Source organism: Octodon degus, unplaced genomic scaffold, assembly GCF_000260255.1.
Source record: "Octodon degus isolate 3935 unplaced genomic scaffold, OctDeg1.0 scaffold00165, whole genome shotgun sequence".
Lineage (NCBI taxonomy): Eukaryota > Metazoa > Chordata > Mammalia > Rodentia > Octodontidae > Octodon > Octodon degus.
The window spans coordinates 3,959,567-3,981,839 of NW_004524741.1; the positions used below are offsets into that span (position 1 = coordinate 3,959,567).

At 35.5% G+C, this 22,273-nt stretch overlaps 1 protein-coding gene and 1 pseudogene across 6 annotated transcripts in view; one reads left to right on the top strand and one right to left on the bottom strand.

The window, feature by feature from the left end:
- Ralyl (RALY RNA binding protein like) overlaps nucleotides 1–22,273 on the top strand; it is a 761,418-nt gene that overhangs the window by 732,705 nt on the left and 6,440 nt on the right. The gene's annotated exons all lie outside the window — the stretch shown is intronic.
- Nucleotides 6,063–6,178, bottom strand: LOC111813136 (annotated as a pseudogene).

Consider the following 22,273-nt stretch of genomic DNA (forward strand, 5'->3'; position numbering starts at 1 on the left):
ATAGATCATGCAATAAGGTGTAGGAATGACACAGCAAATGTGTCTGAACACAATGATCATGACATTTGGGGTTTTTGAGGAATAAAAAAGCTATGCAAGAACAAAAGTGTTAGATGGCATTTCATACAGAAATAATAGAGTATATGTAAAAGAAAGGCTGAAAAGAATATAAGAAGTGTATTTAGAAGCAGTTCATTTAGTCTGGCAAAAACAATGGGATTCAGAGGATGGCCCCAGACCAGCAAGCTTCCTCTTACATAAACCTTCTTTGAAAAGCACATTCTCAAGCTCTAGAGGAGCCTCATTGCTTTAGTAATTCTGAGTAAACTGTAGCAATCTGTCTCAGCACACATTCCAGATGATTTTCAAGCCTAAACTTGGGTGTACCTAGGTGCTTTTCTCAATACAAACATCAGTGAGAGGGTCCACAAGCAATAATGGTTAAATCATAGTTTGGGGGATGAAGCCTGAAGATGTTTCAATATGTATCCAGGGTGGAGAAGCAGAGGGTTAGAGTGTTGTTCATGAAGAAGGGAGCACAAACAGACCCTTCACCAGAGAAGAAGACCTCAAGAAAACACCAATTAAAACCACATCTAGGCTTACTTACTACATCCCTTCCTTTCCAGAATAGTCAAATTGACTGAAATCAGATGTATTCAAGGACTTTTAGAACTAAAGCTATATCATTGCATTTACAGAAACAGAAGTTGCCTAAAGGTAAGGGCAAAGGGCAGAGAATGACTTTCCTAGAATGTCATCCAGTTCTTACTGCACATATACTTTTATTTCACTACTCCAGACTTGTAGCACACCTTCTGAAAATCTGCCCTCTGATCTCATTGGAGTCAAGAGCTTCCTCTCCAATGCCTATCATCCACCATTAGGATACCTGCCACAATGCTACCACCTTTTCAGCTAAACTAAAAACCTTTTGATGGTCAGGTGTTCTTTCTTCACTTTGGAATCATCAGACCTGGTACAATACCCAGCATCTGTATGAGGATGGCTGACGAGTAGATGGAAATGGGTGCTGTATTGCTAAATGTTCCTTGATGCTACCTTACACCTCCTTGTATTGGCATATGTTGTTCCTTTCACCTTGAAGAACCTGACCCCTCTTTATTGATCCTGTCTAGTGAACACCTTTTCACACGTTGACATTTATGTGTCCTTTGAATCTGTCCCTACATAAGGACATGTTTGTTTGTGTTTGCTTCTTCAGGCCCATCTCTGCACAGACCTTATTATACTTAACTTGCTATATTATAATTAAAGAAATCTCTCCTTTCTGGCTCACTGATTTGTAAATTTCTCAGGGCTTATTCTATTTGTACTTTTCCTTAGTGTAGTGCTTACCATATGTTAATGTTAATAAATATTTGCTAAAGAAAGAGAAAGGGAAAATGTCCTCAGATTACCTCAAACACATTAGGAGCAATTTAAAGCATATTGTATTGTCTATTGTGATAAGAGTTGGCATATCTTCGCTCTGTGCTTTGGAGGATTATCATATAAAGCATAGAAGCAAATAGTTTTCATTATAAGTTATTCACGAGGTCATTCAGACAAGAGACTTCATCTTAACAGCACTGAGGAGGAACAGAAGGGGGCTTAACACCAACTCATCTGGGCTCTGTTTTGTGGGTTTCCAGTGCTGCTGTATTATTACTTCCCATGAGTGATCAAAATGCAAATGAGAAGCAACCTGAATTTAGTTAGAAAAGCTAGGATGCTCAGTTATAAAGCAAACTGGGACATAAATTTCTGTCTTCTATTTTAAAAGCCAGAAAGTATGTGGAACACAGAAGTCAAAAGCTTATAAATATAAATTTTCAGAATAGTCAAGACTAGACTTAGGTATATGATTTGGTATTAGCTGCAGCTAGAAGAACAATGTGGTCATTAGAAGAGAGACTTTGTAGCTAAGGATTACTGAGACAAAGAGAACATTGTGGCAATATTGGAAATTTTAGACTGGCTTAAGTGATAGTAAAAAGCAGGGCAATTTTTTAAAGGTAGTCAAGTGGATTAATCCAAATAAAATAAAATAATTTTCTCCACACCTGAGTTTCTGTACAGTGGGAAACAAGAGATGAATAGCGTTAAAAAGGTTCTGAAATTTCTGAGGATAAGAAGTCGGAAATAAGGCTTACTTATAAAAAGCAGGTGGGGTGGGGACATTGATTTTTCAGAAATTCTGTAATGTAATAGAAACAAATAGAGCAATCCCCTCCTAAGATGTCTCTTTACCAACATGGGAAAATGACCACATTTTTTTAATTGAGTGAACATCAACAACTTAAGAGGTTGAACAAGATACTCGTGTCAAAGGATATTTGTATCGGATGAAAGTAAACAGTAAGAAAGACTTTTTCAACAGAAGTCAAGGCTCTTGTAATAGGAAAGTGAACTCACCCTCTGATTCAAAAAGCAGGAAAGTTTTCATAGGATGGGGTGAGCCAGTGGAAGAGTGTGGCAAGGTAGCTTTTAGAGTGGAGTCAGCCAATGTAATTAGGTCATCTGTCTTTACTGTTCTATGTTTATAAAAATTAGGCTTCCAACTCTCCCACGGAGACTGGGAGATTAGGCCACTTTCCCTCCTGATGACTACAGTTCAAAATAATGTCTCCAAGGTCCTTTGAAAAGACAGAATTGAGTTTACAAAGCTGAAAAGATGCTGGAAGGTTTGTATCTCAAGGGGACAGAGAATTAATATACAAATAAAAGTTCTCTGGAGTAAATGATCTTTGAAAAGGAAAATCAGAAGCCAGAAAACTATTCAAAGTGAATGGTCATTAAGACAAAAATCAAACATTTTACACAGCAAGACAGAAGAAAGGACAATTGTCTTTCCCCAAGAGGCAAAATGTGTACTTCCTGACATTTTCCTGTGCAGCTCTTGAGAGACCTCAGGCCTAATTCTAGAGCCTTGCTTTTACATTTGTCAAATTAAAAACAAATCTGGACTTAATAAGGAGAGGCTTCTTTGAAATGACTATTGCAAAGAAGAGACTGTTGCAATAGTCAGAACATTTTAACAATAAGATCTGAAAGCAGCTCAAGAGATAGGTAAAAGTTTTATGCAGTCTACAAATAGAAACCTGGTTTGTGTGCATACTGAATAGAGAATGTTCTCCCTTAAGATGGTCTTGTATTTCAGGAGAGCTTCAAGGAGAAAGTTGATGCTGACATAGGCAGACCATGAACTAAAATTTAAGATCTTGAGGAGAGAGCCTGTAGCCAAGGTTTGATTTATAAGCATTTCAATCTCATTGACCAATAGGTACAACACTGTTCAGTTAGCCATTTATGAAAGCAGGAATAGGAACTCAGAGTCTGGGTCTGCCCTTGTCACAGGTAGCGAGCAGTCTGATTCTCAACCAGTCATGAGAAGGCCATGCTTTGCAGTAGCCATGTCCCAGAACTGGTTTCTTCACTGTTTTTCAAGATCACAGCTCATTATTATTCATAGCTAGAGGTTTTGTTTTGCTTATAATCTTGGAGCTATATCTACATGGAAAGCACAGGACGATGAGCTTTTTTCCAGTATGATTATCTCTGCAGAGTAGTAGGAAGGGCACTGATCCATAGGCTCCAAATATACACTCTGGGAAAAGGTGCAGGGAAATGCCTTATTTCAAATGGAGAAAACATTTCCATCTTTACAAACTATGGGGAAAGTATATCAATTCTGTTCAAAGAAGAGATTTTGAGTTTTAGGTTAACAGGGAGAAGCCTTTAACCAGCCATTAGACCTTAAGCAAATCACTGACTCATTGAGCTCATTTCACTTGTATTAAAAGTCATTCTTGTGGGTTTTTGAGAGAATTAAGTAAAATCATGTCTATGACTAGCTCTGCTGTGGAGTTTTATATGACAAAGTTAACTCTATCACCTAAAATAACAATGTATTAGAAACATCAGAGGAAATTTTAGTAACTTTGAAAGAAATTTAAATGGCTGGGTACAGTGTTGCTAGATGTCTTGCAATTTTCGTTGTCTTACATTCCCAGCTGATTTTATTAGAAGCACTGCTTCTCACATCAAAATGCTCTTTGGATGTTCACCTCTGCACAGCTCCTGTGTACAGCCCAAGACAGCCATGTGTAATCTCAGGGGAAAATTACACTGATTTCAAGTTCTCAGAAAGTTGTTTTCATCTCTATGAGTAAACTAAGAAAACAGATGAAGTAGCAAAGGAATAGAAGAGGACCCATGATTATCTTACTAGGTGTGTCTATATTTACTTAGTCAAACATGACCAGATAACAGAGTACAGAGTTTTGTATTCTGGCCTTTTGAGTTCGGCTGCCCCTCTGCCTCAGCTCTCACCTTAGCCTCTTCACACTGACCTTTAGAGAGACATGTTGCATCACTTCAGGGGAGACTTCTGTCCAAGCCATCACTCACATAGACACATGTAAGAGGCAGTTCTGTGGAATGCAAGAGTCAACTTCTAAAGTCTAGGAGCTAATTGCAGTTGTTCAATTAGGTAAACAAGATGCTAAGTATCCCTCGCACAAATATGGGTTTCTTAGATATCCTATGCACAATGGTTTGCTTTGTATTTAGGACAGGGTCTACAGGGTCTCACTACATTGATCAGACTTGTAGTGATTGTCCTCTTTTTAGACCCCTAAGTGTTGGGATTACAGGCACTCGCCACCATGCCCAGTCTCAAGCGCTGTCTCAGTGCGCCCCATAGGCAGGGCCGGCATGGCACGGCATGCCAGGGATTGAACCCCAGCCAGCCACTGTGCTCTGCCTAAGCAGGTGCTTTAGTCTACTGAGCTACAATGGTTTACTTTGAATCCCTGTCTTTTTGTCACAAAACCTGCATCATAGTTCTATACTGTATTCTGTTATCTGGCCAAGCAACATTAAATCAATAAACTCTTTTAAGAGTAGGAGAAGCATAGAAGTGCTTCTCCTTGTAAATTCTTCCCATCTCAAAAGCCAAAAGCTATTGGGAAGAAGTTCTTAGTGACATTAAGAGTTTAATGCAACAACAATCATTTACCAAGATATTCTTTAATGTCATTTATTCCACCAGCCAGCAGATAGTTATTAAATGATTCTTATGCTTCGAGACCATGCTAAGTGCTAAATAAAAGGTAGTGACTAAAAAAATAAGAATTGTTTTGTTTTTCATGAGGAAAGGCAGTCAGGTAGGTAGCTGTGTCTCAAATGGGAACTTATACTCTAAAATATCAGAGATTTGCCTTCTAAAATGTTTTTTCAAGCTAAATATAGTCTATAAAACAAACACAATGATTAAAGCATCAAATTCATTTTAATTAATGGTTCATTGTTTAGCCTTATTGACATTTGAATTCATACTTAACAGATCTATTTAGAATTCACTTCAGAAAATGGATGACATGATAGCTATTTTAAAGAAAAAGTCCATTTAGATCAAATAGAAATACGATCACAAGGTAAATTTTTAACCTCTACTAATTGACCAATGCTTTTTAAGTTTCTATCTTTAAGAAACCTGTATTACAATATGTGATTTTTAAATGCTAGTATTCATATAATGTACATAAATAAAATGTAGTTTGAGCAAGTACTGTAAATAAGAGAAACAAAGGAAATAATTTTACTTCTACAAGAAAATAGTTCCAAAATATATAAACTCATGCTTATGAGTATGCTTAGTGAAATTTATTACGTGTTTTGAAAATGATTCCATCTTACCGTTACTCATGAGAAAGAAGTAATTCATGGATGCATACTAATTATAGATTTGCTTCATTTGACTTTTAAAGGGTGATTTTAAGTAGAATGATATAGGAAAAACATAGAGACACCACAAATTGCATTTGCTAAAGACATTTTAAATGGCAGAATTGTCATGAAAATATCATTTAGAGTCATAAAATTTTAGCCATCCCTTTTTTCCTATACTGTTTAAAGTTCTAATGTTGCCTTTGTTCTATGTGGCATGTTATATGCATATACCACCCAATTTTTTGTGAGTTTTTAATTGTTTATATTTTTAAATTTAGAATTATATCAGTGAGGATGGCAGATACTGAAAAGAAGAACATATAGCAGGCAAACTTGCCATTTAAAAAATATCTTAAATATGCCATATGTTACTATTTTCAATTAGCAATAATCATACCTCGGATAAACCTCATTGGCTATGATAATACCACTGCGCAAAGCTCATGCGTTACTGTTAACTGTACAGTGTTGTGCAGCAGATCTCGAGAACTGAAATTGTGTAACTGGAACTTTATGCTAATTGGTTAACACCTTACGGATTGCCCTCCTTCCTCTCCTCTGAGAACCACCTTCATTCTTGATTCTGTCAATGAGACTATTTTAAATACCTCATCTACATGGGAACATGCAGTACATATTTGACTTTCTGTGGCTGGCTTACTTCTCTTAACGTGATGCCCTCAAGGTTCATCTCTTTTGTCTCATATGACAGAGTTCCCTTCTCTTAAAAGCTAGATGGAATTCATATAATACTTTTGTAAAGATTCATTTGTCAGTGAGCATTTTGTACCCACACCTTAACCATTGTGAATTATGTTGCAGTTATGGAAATTGGATATATCTTTGAGACATTAATTTCATTGTTTCTGAGTAAGTGCACACTCATAGGCTTACTGGATTGTATGGTAGTACCAGTTTTAATTTTTTCACAAAACTGCATACTGTTTAAAATAGTGGGTGCACCATTTACAATCCTGCTGAAAGTGTGCACGACTTCAATTTCTCCAACTTTCTGTACTTTCAGAGAATCATGCTATTAAACAATGAGTTCATCGCTGGTGATATATTTCTTGAATATTTTGACACTTATCAGTACCATTTTTACCAAATTTAAATGCATACTGATTTAAAAAATAGCGTCATCATTTTCTTTTTGCAGATCTACATTATAATATTTCCTATTGCCTATACTACTGATCCACAAAGAACACTAAGACTTGTATTTTTGTATTTTAAACCTAAATTATTACAAGAAAGGAAAATATTCTACCTGGGAATTCCAGAAAGTATTTGTTATCTGTATCCAGAAATTTATTCATGCAAAGAATTAGATTTAGAATATTTAAAATACAAGAGCCAATTTTCCAACATTGTATTTAAGGTTAGATTAATAGGGTTTTTTTTTTTAAGGTAAAGGGGTTTTATTATAAAGGGAAAGGGGTTTCATTATCTTGGAGGACACGGAGAGAATTTGGGAAGACAAGGAATTCTGTCAATAGTTTTTTCAGGAAAAAAGTTAGTCATTGATACTGCTTTGCCTAAGGTTGCTGAACTCAGTCCTTAAAAAATTTATCTGCTAAATAACTACTAGCTTTTCTTTATCGAGTTGCTTTTCATTGTGTGTTTGATTATTTCATAGTATGTTAACTTTGCAAACATTTTACTAAATAGTTTTTTAATTAATTAATTAATTAATTTGTTACAGGATCTTGCTATACAATTCAGACTCATAGTGATCCTCTTGTTTCATCCTCCCCAGTGCTGAGATTACAGGCGTGTGTCACTATGCACAATCTCAAGGATAGCACAATGTGCCTGGGGTTCTGGGGCCAGCATGGCATATGATACTGGGGATTGAACCTGGATCCTTGTGCTTGCCAGGCAGGCACTTACAACACTAAGCTATCTCCCCAGCCTACTAGGTAGGGTAGGGTTTTTAAAATATAAGTATCAAACTTAAGCTTTAAAAAAATATATATGAATCAATAAAAGATAATGTTAATTTCATCAATATTAGGATAAAAATTTATACTTGGATAAACTTGATGGAAACATTATATACTTGCTCAAGTTATGCTGAGTCTAGTTATCTATAACAGAATGAATGGGGATAGATACGAACACATTTCATTAATTCTCTAAGTAAAAGAAAGTATAGTGCTCACCACTCAGTCTTTACAGTTCAATAGACAAGATCACAATGGGAAATGATTTATTATCTAAATGATTATCTCATTAAAAGTACATTTTTACAAAATAACATAAAGCTTTTATTAGGCAACCTTTGAGTTGCACAGCGATGTTCTTCAGTTCTCTCACTTGCAGTGTACACCTTTATCCCAAGAATGTCCTGGCCTGCTGGGTCTCCTTCATGAAATTCTCACAGCCTTGAGTCATGACTCTACCTAAGGATCTTCTTCCCATAGGCTGCCCTGGCCTTAGGAGGGCTTTGCATATGGAAGAGTCCAAGGCCAAGGGCAGTCTCAGATGAAATGATAGTTAAGCCTTTTAGAACTTAATAAGAATTCTTATTAACTAGATTCTCACAAGTATTCTGGATATCCTCTGCATGTTTAACAGTTAATCATGCCATATTTTAGAAATACATTTTAATCACATTAAATGAAGTTTCTTAAAAGTAAGCCCTTCTAGCCTGTGGTCTACTGGAAGTAATATCTATCCCGGCCATTTAAAGCTATGTGAATCGAACCTGTTGTGAGATCATTTTGGAGACTAGTGGTCTCCAAAATATTAATAAAAGCTAGCTTATCTTTAAAAGGCAGGAATATAAGAAAGTAGAATGTCATGCTCACACACAGTGAACACATTGTATACATTGCAAGGAGAAACAGAGGATTTTGATTTCATTCAAATCAAGAAGAAAAAAGAAAAATATTTTTTACTTTGAAAAGCTTTCATAAAACATGCTGGAATTTTTTATAAGTGTTACTCATGTATTCCTAAAATAACCATACTATAAGTATAATGTAGAAAATCAAAGTGAGGTTTGTAAGATTCTAATGCCCTTAGATATTGTCACTATTGTACTGTTTCATTAATTTTATTAATTTTAACTTGTGTAATATCCTTGTAACATTTATTACATACCACTTTTTACTTAATGTTTTCATTGAATTGAGTTACTGACTTAAAATAAGTATATCTTAACACAATGCTTGAGCTCATTCTAACAAATGAAAAACAAGCCAGTGCTTTGTTTTGTTTTATTTTTTGAGAATCCAGATGTATTAAGGAGAACATTTCAGCTTGGTGGTAACAACTAGTATATCCTACTTTCTCAATTTCACCAAGAGTCTCAAACATTTATAGCTTTCTTTCAGACACAGTTGCTAACTGAACTTTAATAACAGAAGGGTGGGGAAGGAGAGAGCCAGTGTTGAGGTAGAGGAGCCCCCAAATTATGACAGGTTTTAATATACCCCGTTAACACTGTAACATAACCCTTGGTATCAAGAAGATAATTCTGGTAATATTTGAGGTTGTAAAAATATGAAGCTGAGGGGCCGGAGAGATGGCTCAGTAGGATAAGCGCTTGAATGGCAAATGCAAGGATCTGAGTTCAATCCCCGGTTCCGCAAAAAAAAAAAAAAAAAAAAAAAAAAAAATATATATATATATATATATATATATATATATAGCTGAATAGTATATAAAAACCAAAAATTTAAGTGGTTTAATGATGTATGATAGATTTCACTTTCTGGTCTTTGTTGCCATGTTTGAATATTTTTCTTTTAGATATCTCTGTAAAAATAAGGAAAAATACTGTATTGAAAGTAAATTTTAAAAGTTCAGCCACACGATTAACTTTTTTCTTCTATGTTATGGTATTTTGTTAAGATATATAAAGGGATAAAATTGGGTATTCCTTTTTCAGGTCCCAGGTGGGTTTGATCAATGAATCAATTACACAAATATATTAATGACTCTTTAACTATCATTACTTCTGAGATATAAAGATATTCATAAAACTATAAGAGGTTCTATGAAAAGATACTGTTTTCTCCCACTCTTACCTCATAACACAGAACAGTTCTATGACAAGATATGTTCTCCACACGCCACACTGTTCTACAGTAAACTGGTTTCTATAATTTAGATCACTGTCTACAACTTAAGTACTTGGTCTCAGACTGCAATGACTTCAGATACCAACACAAATTCCATCATCTGTGCTGTACTTTTGACCAATAGCTATAAATGCAGTTCTAATGATGACCTAATGCCTAATAATTTTCTCACATAACTTGGGATAACAATGGTGTACTTTTACTAGTTTATTTTTAACAATATTATAAAAGATACACATGCAAAACTAGGTGGAGCTTTACATAAAGTCTGGAAAGGTCTCAAACTCAAGAACCTCTCTCTGTAGAGTTAGAGTGTGTCACCTTCCCACCATGTGGATGTGTTCAAATCGTAGTTCATCAAATTTCCCGCAGAACAGTTTTTGTAAATCTTATTCTTCAGCACTTCCCACTTCCCCAGAGCTCAGGTTGAATGATTAAGCCTTCTATCACATGTTCTTTACTGTTCTGGCCTCATTCTGAGGCTACTGAGGGGCATTGTCTGAGTAGCCACTTTAGTATGACCTTAGGTGGGATCAAGAGAACTTATTATGAAGAACAAGAGTCAATGCAAATATTTTGTGAACTCAGAACCAAGGCCAAATGTAGTGAAAGCCTCACCCATTACCCTTATCAATAAGGAAATGCCAGGAATTAAGGATTTCTGTCCTGGGAACTAGGTGCTAAAGCCAATAATGAATATTTACTAGTCCACAGAAGAAAAATAAATACAAAAGTTCACTTCAAAAAAAAACACCCTTCATCACTCAATAAAGAACACATAAGAAAAAAGAAAAAAAGAACACATGGGTAGGTAGCACTTATTCAAAGATGATGACTGTGGCAATTGTATAAGTAAATGTTTGTAATTCTCTTTTGTGGCCTAGAAGCTAATTTATGTACTCTTTTTCTATTTACTAGCAGAAGAGTAGGGGCTGCCCAAAACAATATTTCAAGTGCCTGGCCAGTCTGCTCTCTAATGTTTATTTTCCAATTCCTTTGTCCACATTGAGCTTCTAAGGACCAAGCAAAGAAAATGGCACCCTCTCTCCTACGACTTCACCTGGATGGTTATTTTCCCAATGGTTCCTATTGTAACAGGAAACTCTGATGCAAGTCTCAAAGTCAAAGGAGGTATACAGGAGTGTTTAAGAGAGAGAAATAGTTCCCAGTACAGTAGTTAAGAGGGAACCTGAAAGTGGGTTGCCATGAAGCCTCTTTGTCTAGGAGTTTTTATACCAAAACTAATTAGGGCTCAGGCCACTCTGAGTCAAATTAATGTTGACCTTTAGACCAAAACAAGCTGACTTAAATTAGAAATGGGCCTACAAGGATCAACTGTATGTCTGTGGATACCTCCTGGCCTCTTCCCTACCCAAATTGTTCACAAAAAGAAGAAAGTGAGAAGGGAAAAAAACATTTTCCAGATAGGTAGGAATAGAAGTTGTCAGAGTTATTAGGGGTAAATAAAACCTAATTTTCAGTTCCTTCTACATTTGATGTAATTCTGAGATAATTAATAATCATGACAATCTAAGTTACTTTAAGGTTATAAAATCACTTCTGCATCATCTTGGATTCTGCATATCCAGGAAACTGTGAGTGCTAAGAGTATTTTGATAATAATCTAAAGCTTGATTATGACCTCATTAGTTCCAGTGCTTTATGTAATTGTCCATCCAGTACTTGTTAAATTGTGACCACAGCCTTATGTGTCCCTTAGCAGGGCCTGGTCATCCCAGGTCTATCTTGGGTCCAGTCCCTCTCTAGCTGCCTGCTATCTTCTCCTAACTTTCCTGCATTCATACTACCAATCCAAAGTTTTAGAAGGGTTGTTGGGAGACTGGGAACATCGGTCATTTCTGTGATGTTTATTTCAAATCTAGTACTCTTTATTGTTGTCCCCAAATAAGGGCAGACTTACACAATTTGAGATGGGATTTTACCACTTTAAGAAACTAGGCCAACAAGTTCCTTTGGACATCAGACTTCTTTTCTTTAAGTTTTTTTTTTTTTAATGCAGTAGAAATAATTTCAGATTTGTAATGCCTAGTTAGGATATGCATCTGTGCCTAGTAATTTACTCAGCAAATAATGCCGGACATAGTTGATAGGATAGAAAGGCAGACAGAGGTCCTTCCTCGTCACCACAGAGCACAATCTAGATTTTGTGAATTATCAAAGTCAAATCATGTTGAATGGAGGAAGTGACAGCATTCTGTTCAAATCCATAAAGTGTGCTTTAATAGAGGAATCTGATTACAAAGGAAAATCTTTTCAAATAAAAAGTTTGTTTTCTGATTTTGGGACAGATTTGTTCACAGATATCTTCTGGGAAAAAAAAATAAACTTACAGTATATTGAGTTATTTCATCAATGTATTGAACTAAAACACTCCAGGGTTTTATTTACCTTGATCCATTTCAAGATGATCATATGACTGATACTCTTTCTAAATTCTGTATTCTTCTGTAATGAAAAAAGAAAAACCTAGATAAGTGAGTCAATATCCAAAACCTATTTCATAATGTTTATGTATAAAATCAAATTGGAAGGATATGACATAGTTATTAGGGGTAAATAAAACCTAATTTTCAGTTCCTTCTACATTTGATGTAATTCTGAGATAATTAATAATCATGACAATCTAAGTTACTTTAAGGTTATAAAATCACTTCTGCATCATCTTGGATTCTGCATATCCAGGAAACTGTGAGTGCTAAGAGTATTTTGATAATAATCTAAAGCTTCAAGGCTTATGGATTTTTAAAAAAATTAACTGTATTTGCCAAATACACTGAAAAAATAAGAACTTGTTAATAAAATAACAAACATCTCTTCTAAAATGAAACTCTACTTAAATTGCCTTTTCAGACTAATTTTACTGAATTTTAAAATTAAAGCTATTCTGTTTTGGAATATTGCATATAGTAAATTTAATTGAATTTGAATTGTTAAATAACCGTGCCAACCTCTCCCTCAGCTGATTTGGAAGAAATATACATTAACTGCTCCGTTTCAAAGGACTTTAAAAGTTATACCTCTAAGTCAATCAAATCTAAATCACATTTTTCTGTTAAGTATAATAAATTTCTAATGTTTTTGCTTGTGATGAAAAAGTAATTCCCAAGAACTATAGAAATCAGTAAAATACGTTAAATTTCAAAGTTCATAATAATTGTAGCAGTTGGCATATAACACTGAAATTGATTTAAACAATTTAGAGTGTCATCCTAAAATTATCATTGTTTCAATCATTGGGAAAAACTAATGGTTGTTAGACACTATATATTCAGCATTAAAAAAAATCAAGAATCAGTATATGATCAAACACAAATCACGTACACACAAAACTACCATAATTTATCAACTCGACTGCCAGTGACCCCAAAATATCTACAGCATGGTCATCATTACCTTCAGAAAGTATCATGATACAGTTTGGAAAACGAAAGAAATGTTAATGTATTAATATATATTTTCTGAATCGCTATGCAATTTGGCAATTGATTAAATGCTTCCTCATGTTAAATTAATTAAACTTTTACAGAAACATTTCTAATACAGTTGTGTAATTCACATCACAATTATTTTTAACTGAATTGTATTTCATATCATAAAACTCCTTTAAACAATTGCTTAAAGCAATTTTTTATTAAAGTGTATTGAATTTAAATTTTATATATACATATATATATAGAGAGAGAGAGAGAACGAAGTAGGAGATTGTGTGCAAATTCTAATATGTTCACAATAACTCTCTGAGCATGGATAATTTTATGAAAAGAAGTTGATTAAAGTCACAGATCTGGACCGGCCAAATAGCTTAGCGGATTAAAGTACCTGCAAACAGGCGCAGGGACTGGGGGTCGGATCCCTGGCGTGCCCTACTAGCTCCACCCTGAGACAGGGACTGAGACTGGGCATGGGAACACTCGCCTGTAATCCCAGCATTTGAGAGGCTGTAATGTAGACCCTTCCTTAAGGTACAGAAAATAAACAAACAAGCAAATAAATAAATAAATAAATAAATAAATAAATACAGTCACAGATCTGAAGGGTCAAGGGCACAGCTCCAGCTTCTGCTTGGATCCAGGAAGTCCACTGTAGAGTGCATCACACTGTGACTGGAAGCTGAAGTGCAGGAAGCAGTGGGCCTTGATCTTCCTTCCTGGAAACTCTCCAGGGCTCCACAACCACTCCCTTCAGTCCTTGCCTACTGATGGCCCCACCTCTTATTAGATCCTACCTCTTAAAGATCCACCTGAGAACTCAAACTCATATACAAAGTGCAACATAAAGTAATTTTTAAACTTGCCCACAGTATGCAGTGCAAGTTATTATTAAGATGATTGTTTAAAAAGAATTTTAAAAAACTGATTGTTAGCCCAATTTGGGCCAATCCAGATTCTAATAACTCAAATGGATATTTGAAGCCAATTAAAGAGAGTGATAGCTAAATAATTCAGATACCTCAGAATCAGACATTCTTTATTTGGAGCAAATTAAGGAAGGCCTAGCGAAGTAATTGGCACCTTAGACTCTGGCGTGTTCCTGATGTCCCTCTTGCTGTTAACTGACAGGCATGTCAGGCTTGTTCTAATAGTGCTAGATCGTGTTTTATTCCTTAGACCAGATGAGGTTCCCAAAATTAACAAAAATCCAGTTCTTGAGATTCCTGTTTTAATGTTCAGTCTAATAGCAATTCACTTTCCCCTTGAATCATGCTGTGCTTTGCTCTCTCTTACCACTTTAGGAGATCGGACCTCATAGTCTATGCCAGAAACCCTGGATCTCTTTACCCTTCACAAATTCTGTTGAGCTGTCTGGCGTGTGATCACACTGTCTAGGTTTTTGCTTAATACACAACTTAGCCATTAGCAGATTTGTATTCAGTTTAACACTTTTCAAAACCACAATTATCTACAAATGGAGCAACATTCCTTGTGAGTAAAGAGTAGAGTATCCCCTGAAATATTCAATCTAAAGCCATCAGCCATCAGACTATGGAAAGCACTGCTGCTTTTATAGTAGGGGATGACAAAAGGTGAAGATAAACCCCCACAAAAGAGACCAAGTGTGTAGAAACAAGGATGCTTTCTTGCAAGCTTGAGACTGACTGATACCCTGATTGTGGGTCAGGACTCACAAAGTTGTCAGTACCCACCTTAACTTTGCATTGATTGATTGATTGATTGATTGATTGATTGATTGATTGATTTGATACAGGGTCTCACTACACATCTCAGACTTGTAGTGATCTTCCTGTTTTCTGCCTCCCCAGTTCTGGGATTACAAGCATGCACCACCATGCTCAGTCTCAATGGCTGGCTCAGCATGGCCATGGGGGTGGGGTAAGCATGGCCTGTGATGCCAGGGATTGAACCCTAATTTCTGAGCTGCCCTAGCCAGCACTTAGTCCACTGAGCTATCTCACCACCCCTTCAACTTTGCTTTTAGATTATATACCTTTTAGATTTTCATGGTAACTACATTAACTCACTTTTAGGAATTTTACAAGAATGTTTACATTTCTTAGACACTGTTGATTATGGGCTATGGAGCAGTGTGGTTTAATATTTTCCCTATTCCCCAAGTTGTCCCAACTGTTTGTCCCTATTTTATGCTCTGGTTCTCTCTAAGTGGGTTTATGGCTACCTACATGGGAAGAATGAGGGAGTGAGTTTATCTGTAGTTTGAGTGAACTTGAGTGACCCTCCTTTAAGACAGAGTAGAGTCTCTTTTGTCCCATCATTTTGACTGGGAGATGGATGAGATCATTGTACAATCTTACACCCCCTGCCTCCACTGTGCCATCCTTGTTCTCTGATGCTCCTGAAATTACGATGGAGAAAGCATTTTAACCATTCTAAAAACTCATTTCTCTAATGAGTCCAAAAGAAAAGTTAGTTTGCCTTTTATTTGAAAGTCATTTGTGATTTCAATTAAATAAAATGGTCTGCAAAACCACAAGTTATATGTGCGTCTAGATGTAAAAACTGTTGCCACAATAATGTCTCCATTGTAGACAGCAGTACTTAGACAAAGGAAATAACATCGTTAACTTGGAAAACAGGCTTTGCAAAAACATATGGTGAGCCATGTCCTAAACCAATATTCATATAGGATGTGATATTTATAATTATGATTTCATATCAGTACATAATTTTCAAGTCAATGTAAATCAGTCTTACAAATAAAATTAAAATATAAGTTATTCAAACCTGTGGCAGTTACTTTACATATTTTTAGGAAGACTATTTGGACTTAACAATGAGGTTAACTTCTTTTACCATTAGAGATTTTTTTCCCTTTGTTTTGTGATTATTTTATAATGTTATATATTTTCCTTTAGTTTTAGGAGAGAAATTAAAATATTTTATCACATTTAATACAATAATTTAAATTCTGTTATGTTATCAAAATAACTAGTTTTTTTTCTAGCATTTTATGCTTCTATTTGTTTATGAAATAAGAAAGAGCTGACTGATGTGACTATGTGAGACTCACTATAGCCTAAAGCTTCACTTTCTTTCTTTCTTTCTTCTTTCTTTCTTCTTTCTTTCTTTCTTTCTTTCTTTCTTTCTTTCTTTCTTCTTTCTTTCTTTCTTTCTTTCTTTTCCTTCATTTTATGTATCTGGTACAGGGACTCATTAAGCAACTCAGACTCATAATGTTCTCAGCCTCCTCAGCACTGGGATTACAAGTGTACACCACCATGCCCAAACTTGTTCTCCAGCTCAGTGTGCTGCGGAAGTGGGGCCTGCACAGCATGCAGGACCAGGGATCAAACCCAGATCCCTGCACTTGCCAAAACAGGTGCTTAGTCCACTGAGCTATCTCATCAGCCCTGCATTGTCTTTTGGTCATATTTATTTGATGGAAAAAAGAGTAAAGACACAGGAATGATTGCATAAAACAACAGGTTAAAGTTATAAAACTAGATAAGGAATAAGAGCAAGTAATAAGAAAGAGAAGATAGAAAAGAGGAAGTAATGAAAGAAGCAAAAATGACCAGGTATCATGTCCAGAAGACAGTTGCAAGGCAGATTCACAACTAGCCAAGAATCATACAGTTAATAACAAGTTTAAATAAACTTAAGCTAGTTTAAGCTTAAAAGTATTTAGAACTAAAGCAGAAGACCTTTAGTTCAAGCAGAATCCAAAAAATTTACTAATTACAGAACCTAAAATTTTGACCAGCTATAGTATAGGGATACTGATAAAAGACAGGAGCCTCCTGAGACAAAAGAATGTTGCTTATGGTAGAAGCCACAGGAGGGCCGAGATAGCTGCACTTGTTCCTTGACTCAACTCTGAGGTGCATGGTCAGAGGAGACAGCAAGTACCCTGTAGTATGCGATAGGAGAGGAAGCCTGAGTTTAGGGAAGCTGATGTTTCCAAAAGTCAGATACAAGCCTGTTCTTTGACTACAGGGTCACAAGGTGTATTTCAGAACTAGGTAGTGACTTCTAAAAAGATGTAGCTGATGGCTGCGGAGATAGCTCAGTGGTCTAAGTGCCTGCCTGGCAAGCCCAAGGACCAAGGTTTGATCCTGGTGGTGCATGTCTATAATTCCAGTGCTGGAGAGGTGAGACAGGAAGACCACAATAAGAGTCTGAGTTGTGTAGTGAGACCCTGTACCAAATAAATAAATAAATAAATAAATAAATAAATAAATAGTAGCTTGCTTCTCGGATTACCAGGTGGATGAGCAGTAATAGGAAGGTGACAGTAACACACTCATCAAGACACGTAGGAGGGTAAAACACCCACAGAAGTCGATCTCTTGGAAGTAAAGCGAGTGGTTCTCAAAGAATGAGATAGCTAGGCTGCCATCACTAAGGCTCTTATCGGAAATGTAATCCCAGACTTCACTCCAGACCTAGTGAATCAGAAATCCAGCAATCTGGATTTTACCAGCTCGCTAAAATGTGAAAACAACAGTGTAAGGATAAGGATTCTTGATAGCAATTAGGATTCTAATTCTAAAGGGTCTAGCCAGGGCTTCTGTCAACTTCCTTCCTGTCTCTCAATCTCGATGGGTCTTCATATCGTTCCAGTAATAGGAGAGTGTTATATACGTCTTTATTGTTTATTTCTCAAATTCGATCCCCAGGCCTGCAATGCCGCCCCTGCTGAGACAGCGATTGAGACTGGGCGTGGTGGCATGTGCCTGTAATCCCAGCTCTTGGGAGGCTGTAAACAGGCAAATCACTACAAGTCCTATCTAGTAGTGAGACCCTGAACACCCTGTAGACCCTTTCATAAAATATATAGAGAAGAAAGAAGAAAGAAGGAAAAGGAGAAGGAGAAAGAGAAGGAGGAGAAGGAGAAGGAGAAGAACATGGAGTTAGAACACAGGGTTGGCTACTTCCTTGGACATCCAGAGATAGTTGATATATCTGTGTCCACAATAGGAATAACCTGGTTGTCACAAGCCATTTCATTTCCAGTTTTTCTCCCAACAAATCCCTTCTACTATTTTGTGGTTTCATACTAACCAAGACATTTGAAATCAACACTATTATGATTTTAAAAGCTTTCATCATATTCTAATGAAGTCTCAAAGGCCAAAAACTCTTCTGCCTCTCTAAAGCAACATTACGTACTCTGCTTTTATCATTTGAGTTTTGATTTTAAAGTTAAAAATCTCAGAAGGCAATGTGGGAGTCTTATTTTCAAATTTCTCATGGGTTACCATATTTGTGTTCTTTCCAATGGCTCCTATCCTAGGTTCCTGCATCCTAAATAGTCATAAGCTAAGAAATGGAGTCATTCAGTTCCCAAGAACCACATAATAGAGCGGGTGCCTGTACTTGCAGACTGTTGCACTGATATTATACATCTTGGTCTTCATTTCATTTTAGCTTTTGTGATTTGAATTTCTAGTATGTAAGTATAATATAATCTTATCCCCATGAGGTTATTAACAGAAGACAAGTTTTAGCTAAGAAAATAAATGCTGATAATAGATGCTAGTGTTAATAAATGCTCATAATAAATGCTGAGAATATTTGTGTTATTTTGAATTTTAGATTAAATTATATCTTATTTGTAGTGAGAGATGTATTAAGGCCAAATATATTCACATTGCCATGAAAAGTGAGGGGCTGAGCAGTTAAGAAATGTGATCAAAGGAAAAGATAAATACAGATAATCCTCTTTTATAAGTCTGTTTTCTATAAAAATGTTATGTGGCCTGTATCACTTGCATAATTTCTTTCATATTTTGTTTTTATAGTTGCTACCCGAAAAATATAGACTATGTAGATTTCTCTAATTTCTTTTTAGTTACAAATCTTAATTAAAAGAAGAGTTAAAATTTTCTGATGCTGAATAAACCACCTAACTTTTAAAAATTCACTTTTTGCTTACATCTATAAATAAGGTGTATTTATTCCACTTGCTGCTGTACCTATTTTATTTCAAGCACATTAATGTACAAAGTTTAAAATTAAATATGCTTGGCCTGTAGATTAATATTATCTTTTTTAAATTTTTGCCCAATAGATGCAAATTGCTTGAGTCAATAAAATCTAGTACCACCTGAGTGGCTTTCTTTGTTTTTCAGAAAAGAGAGACACTGAGAGCTGAAACAGCATTCATCATCAGGAGAATTTGTTTTAAAAGCATCCGTGCTCCAATGCAGCCAGCAGACAAATTACCCACTATTCAGTAGCACACAATTTGCTTCACATTATACAGAACTAAAGAAGCCGGTTCCTGAAGTAACTCTTTCTTTAAAATAGGCTAAGAAAATGTCACAGTCTGTCCTCTTTCTCCTCGGCCTTTGGGAGCCTGTCTCAGATAACAAGTTCTGTGAAAGTTTCGTGGATATATCATTTTTTTATTGATAAGGAAAGCTGTATTCATGATTTGTTAGACTAGTAAAAGGCAAATGTTTTGTATCTCTATGACAGGAAATAAAGTTTCAGTAAATTATGTTCAAACCTGCTTAACATCTTCCCATGATTAATTTTATGGTATCATTCACCATTAAGATACAAAGCAAAGAATATGGAAGATCATGCAAAGGATGATAGAAATTGCACAAAATGCTTCAGGCTGACGAAGTAGATCATCACTACATAGCCAACGTTACTTCTCTTGAGATGTACATAACACACTGTAGTATAAGAATATAATCAATTAATGTCATCTGCCAAGAAATATCCAGGAGAAATACAGTGACTCGTAAACTTTACACAAACCATAGCTGCAACACTTTTAATGTCTTTTATTTGTAATAAGAAGAGAACCCTGCATTAATTTCATATAATAGCTATTAGTTATTAGAGAACTATTAGCATCATATACTACTTTGTTCATATTTTATGGGAAATGCAACTTAATCATCTCAAGTTTATCAGATACAATACTTAATGATTCAGTGAATTTTTGAACAAGCAAGAGAGATTTTGAGAGCTATCAGCAGATTTTGTGAGATTTATCACATAACTTCCTGAGGGTCACTGAAAACGACCCATCCAGGAAACTCTCATTTGAATGTGGACACCTATGAATAAGTTGGAATTGAAGTTCTGAGGTTTTAAAAGCAGAACCCAAAGGCAGCACTTTCCTTAGTTGCAACATATCTTTTTTTTTTTTTTTTTTTTTTTTTTTTCGGTACCAGGGATAAAACTCAGGACTTTGCACTTGACAGGCAGGTGCTTATACCACTGAGCTATCCCCACCACCACCCCTTAAATACAGTCTGGGTTTTTTAAATTATTTTTTCAGAACCAGATATTGAACTCAGACCCAAGTGCTTATTCTCTTGAGCCATCTCCCTGGCCCCTTGCAACATGTCTTATCTTACATTATGTTCTCCATGTTGATTACAGGTTGTAAATTAATTTGATTAAAACTATTTTATTATAGTTATATTTTTCCCAGTTCTTGTCTGGCTTCATCATTCTCTTTTGATTCCTCACCACAGGGCTGCAATGTGCTGGTTATGTATATAGCCTACATGCTGTTTCATGTGTTGTCCTGTAGTTCTAAAGTGTGCATTAAAATCTACACACAATTTATAGAAAATGAGAGCTGATGTCATTATTCTATTTGATTTGAGAGAAGCAATGTTTTTTTGTTCCTGCTCTTCATTTGGTACTGCATTAGAGTTGCTCCATGTATATTTCTGGAATTTTCTAACCACTGTGTACTCACTAACCTAGAAAAGTAAGCCAGGGGTGTTGCTCTGGGTTTATTCTTGATAATATGGTATTTGATGTTGACATCCAAATTTAAAGCTTTCAAAGGAATACTTTCATATATTTTCTATTAATCTTTACATTTTCAGAATATTTTCTCAATAAACATGGCAAGCAAAAAGTATTCCAAAATTTTACAAAATTGTTAAAACTCAACATTCAACTAAATAAAATAAAATCAATGTTTTTTTAATAAGAAAATGATCAATGGAGTCTTTGGAGAAAAAGTGCAGCTATAATCGTATAATTCTCTCCGTTCCTACATACGAGAGCTGTCAATCTGCACAGAAATTGCTATGCTTTGTTTTCACATACTCACATGAGTCTCCTGTTAACATAGTTTTATTTCTTGAGTTATTCATTTTTATATTGAGAACTGAGAATATGTATAGGTGCAAACAGTTATGTGCAAAACTTCTTTCATTTCACACAAAAAATAGCATGCCTTTGTATACCATACATTCAAAACTTCGAACTTTAAAGACTAATTGACTCTTCCAACGCACAGTGTAGAATTCCGTGAAAAATATAATTGAACAATGTTTTTATCTTTACAAATTTTCATGTGTAATTGGTATGTAAATGAGGAACTAGTGATAAAAGATGAAGAAAAAAAAGAGACACAGATACAGTGTCAAAATATCCAAATATATTTGGGCCTTAAGTCTGGAAAAGCTTTTCTAGGGATGTTTTCTTAAATGTTTTCAACTGTTCAAAACAACAATAAAAGACTGTGAACTAATATGACTTATTACCTTTTAGGTGTAATTTAGTAAAGTTTTACAGTTAAAATTGTTAGACATTTATTAGGATTATATTTATAAATATACTAAGTTATACAAATAGCTCTAAGAATCCTTTGAAGATTGACTAGCCCATATTAGCTAAGTACATTGAAATGGAAATAATATTTGTAAATGTAATGTATTTGGTGTCCATAATAAGCAATTTGTCTGGTTTAATAAGGGTGTTTTCTGAGAATGAAAGACTTCTCAACATATAAATTAAATGTCACGAGGCCTAGCCCAGATCCAGAATTTCTGCTGAGTTCCAGGAACCTCCAGACCCAATCCTACCCAGGTCCGCAGCAGGAAGGAGCTGAGCACAGCAGCCAGGCCTAAGCCAGACGCAGCTGGATAACTCCAAAAATCTGTAGAGCTCCACCTGAACTTCAGTACGTGTGAAGGTTATAACTACAGCAAAGATCTACAACAAAGGGCAGAAGACAGTGCT